Below are 3,871 nucleotides of genomic sequence, written 5' to 3'. Positions count from 1 at the left end.
AGGATGAATGGTGTCATCAAAGGATACGTTCGCAACATGTCACGTCCAGAGGGAAGCATAGCCAGGGGCTTTCTGACCGAAGAGTGCATCTCCTTCTGCATGAATTATCTAGGCATCGAGAACCCCGTTGGTCTGCCCGTCAACAGGCACCTCGGCAGGCTCGCTAGATGGGGTCACCGTGAGGGTCGCCATGAAATGCATGTCGACTTCGAGGGTCGACTCGCCGACTTTGAAAGAGCAAACCTAGTCGCGCTACAACACATAGATGTGGTCGATCCTTGGGTGGTAGAGCACAAAACCTTTATTGAGAAGACGTACAATGACCGAGGCCAACAGAGAACGGACGGAGATATAATCAAAGAGCACAACTCATGTTTCACGCGTTGGTTCAAGCAGAAGCTTTTGTCGTACCCTTTACATAAGGATTCTTCCGCGGAAGAACAAGTCATATTCGCCTTGTCACAGGGCGCCGAGCACAACCTGATGACGTATGAGGCGTACGATATCAACGGCTACACATTCTACACCGAGGGAAAGGACATGAAGAGCGATGGTTATCAGAACTCCGGGGTAACGATGGAATCCTACACCGGTAACGACAAGGACAGATACTACGGAAGGATCGAGGAGATCTGGGAGCTGAGCTACGCTGGAGAGAAGGTCCCGATGTTCCGTGTCAGATGGGCCAAGAGCGTCCTAAAAGAAGACCGGTATTTCACCACCATGGTTATACCCGAAGCCAAATCCAAGACCACGGGCGCAAACGTCACCGCGAAAAATGAGCCATGGGTACTGGCTTCCCAAGTCGACCAATGCTTCTTCATTACCGACCCGTCAAAGCCCAGTCGTGTTGTCGTGAGGAGAGGCAAAAGGAAGATCATCGGAATGGATGGAGTCGCCAATGAGCAAGACTTCGACAAGTACGGCGACCCGAAGATGGAACATGACGACGACGATGAAGTACCAGCATGCACCACAAGAAGAAGCAGGACCACCCTACCTAAAGGACGTCCGTTCAAGAGAAGAATTCCATTTACGAAAAATAAGGGCAAGAAGATTGTGAACAGATAGCTAGCTAAGATCGATTGTATTTAAATTGTAGCCTTCATTTCTCGATTGTATTTCATGGGCACTTTTTGAACTCATGAATATTTTTAAATTTCATGGGCACTTTTTGAATTCATGAATATTTTTTCAAATTTCACCGCCGCCGCCGACCCCCCGCACCCTCCCCCGCTCCACCGCCGCCGACGACCCACCGCACCCTCCCCGGCCCGCTCCACCGCCGCCGACGACCCCCCGCACCCTGCCCCGCTCCACCGCCGCCGACGACCCACCGCACCCTCCCCCGCTCCACCGCCGCCGACGACCGCCCGCACCCTCCCCCGCTCCACCGCCGCCGCCGACCGCCCGCACCCTCCCCGGCCTGCTCCACCGCCGCGGAGCACCCCCCGCACCTTCCCCCGCTCCACCACCGGCGACGACCCACCGCACCCTTCCCCGCTCCACTGCCACCGCATACCAAATTTGATGATATTTTTAAAAAATTATTACTGTTTTTATAAAAAATTATTACTGTTTCATATTCATATTCATTTTCTAAAAAATTATTAGATGTAACAAAAAATAATAATAATAAAAGTTACTTATGGCGCACCGCTGGGTGGTGCGCCATTGCTATCTAAAAAAAAGATTACTAATGGCGCATCGCTGGGTGGTGCGCCATTGCTATCTAAAAAAAAGATTACTAATGGCGCACCGCTAGGGGGTGCGCCATTGCTATCAGAAAAAACATTCTAATGGCGCACCGCTAGGGGGTGCGCCATTACTAACCTTCCCCCTAGCTAATTCGCCCGATCCCTTCGTCCCTCCCTCGCTAGATGCACTCCCCCCGCCACACCCTCACGCCCCCTTCCGCCGCCTGGTCGTCGTCCCCCGACACCATAGCCGCGCCACCGTGCTCCCCTCGCTCTGCCGCTGATCCCAGAAGCACCGCCGCGTCTCCCTCGTCCTCCCCGACGGCTCACGCGACCGGAAGAGCCTCGAAGCGTCGTCCCCGACCCCTTCTTCCTCTTTCGGCTGCGGAGATCGCCGGTGACCCCACGCCGTTCCCAGCCCTCCCCAGTAAGCCCCCTGCCTCCCCTCCCCCGCGCCCCTCACTTCTCCATGGCTCGTGCTTGTCGCGCGCCCTTGGTCGGACTTCTTGGGCTTACCTCGAGCAGGGCCGCGCGCTAGGGTTCCAGCGCCGCCGCCGCCGCGCCCCTCTGCCCTCTGCCGCAGCGGGGACAACAGGAAGCCGCCGCCGCGCCCCTCTGCACCGGCTGCCCACGGCGCCTCCGTCCCGAAGCCGCAGCCCAAGTGCCCACCACTCTCTGTCCCAACTCTCTGTCCACGGTGAGCCATCCTCTCTGTCCCAACTCTCTGTTCTTCTTTTTTAGCTATACTTTGTTGAAACAGTAGTTGCTGTGCAGCAAATCTTTGGGATTAGTGTTCAGTATGCATCAGTACTTTGTTGGAACAGAAAGTCAGAAAATCCACGGTGCTCCTATTTTCTTTTAGCATTTCTTTCCTCTCCTCTCCTAAGAAAATCAGAAAATTTCATAAAATACAGAAATTTACTGAAAATTCAGAAACTTGGAGTAACCTGTGGACTGTACTTTTGTGATCTCCTACTCCTGAATTTTCCTACTGATGACTGTACTTTACTTACGTTAAACCTGTTGAAATTAGCTGAAGATCTTCTACTCCTCAATTTTCTTACTCGACCTGAAGATGAGGATCAACATGATATGTTTAGATCTTCACTGTTGACAAACGCAGTCAACTAAAAATCCAGTTGAATGCATAATTAGTGTTGACAAATACACTGCTCTTTATCTGCAGTAATTCAGTTTAAACTGAAAATTCAGTGTTGTAGTACAGAAAGTTTAAACTAAAAATTCATAGTCTCTTGGTGCATATTGATCTCAGTGTATGAATTCATAGTGTTTCAAATTACTGCTGCTATGGTCCAGGAGTAGAAAAATTTGTACTCCAAGATCAATATGGTTCAATTTCTACTGTACTATAATCAAAGTGGATATAAATTGCAGACTGTTTATGTTGGCATTCGACAACATCTGAATTTACCAAATGATTGTGAACTCAATTTATGTTTGCAACCAAATGCTTAGTTCATTGTTTACTCCAAATGATTGTGAACTTATTCAAAGTTTCCAATATTGTTCAGACACTACTTGTACTAGAACTGGAACTACTACTACTGATGCAGCACCCCATGTAGTTTAAGTTTTGTTTATCTTAAACTCAGACAGCTCTCAAAATAGCAGTGCTGCATCAGTAGATGGAGTAGATTCAAAGTTTGTTTTCTTTTATCTTAATCTCAGTTTATTTATGATTCAAAATTTTATTTATCTTAAACTCAGGGCAAGTTTCAGTTCCAGAACATATGAACTTGCAAATGCTAGAATTTGACAATAGGAGTAGAAACTGTAGCATTTCAGGCAAGTACTATTAACAACCTTGTTAACAGGGGCTCTGCTACGGTCCAGGAGCACCTACCTTCATTTGAGTGTGATTTCTGAAATTTCATGCTTGTGTGATGCAGTGTGCTTGGACGGGAGCGCGCCGGGGTACCATCTGCAGAGGTACCACTTGTAGGTATGCAGATTATCTATAGTGAAACATAATGCTATGGCAGTGTGATGTAGTGCTGTCTGTGTAGTAGTACTTAATCCGGGGAAGAACTATGTTGTGAATTTTTCAAACAAAAAACTAATCAATTTTTCATACTACATACTAATGAATAAACAGAAGAAAACCATTCTTTGTTGTGAATTTTTCAAACAAAAAACTGAGACTACACAATAAT

This window comes from Aegilops tauschii, chromosome 3 (genome assembly GCF_002575655.3).
Source record: "Aegilops tauschii subsp. strangulata cultivar AL8/78 chromosome 3, Aet v6.0, whole genome shotgun sequence".
Lineage (NCBI taxonomy): Eukaryota > Viridiplantae > Streptophyta > Magnoliopsida > Poales > Poaceae > Aegilops > Aegilops tauschii.
This window is presented reverse-complemented; position numbering follows the sequence as displayed.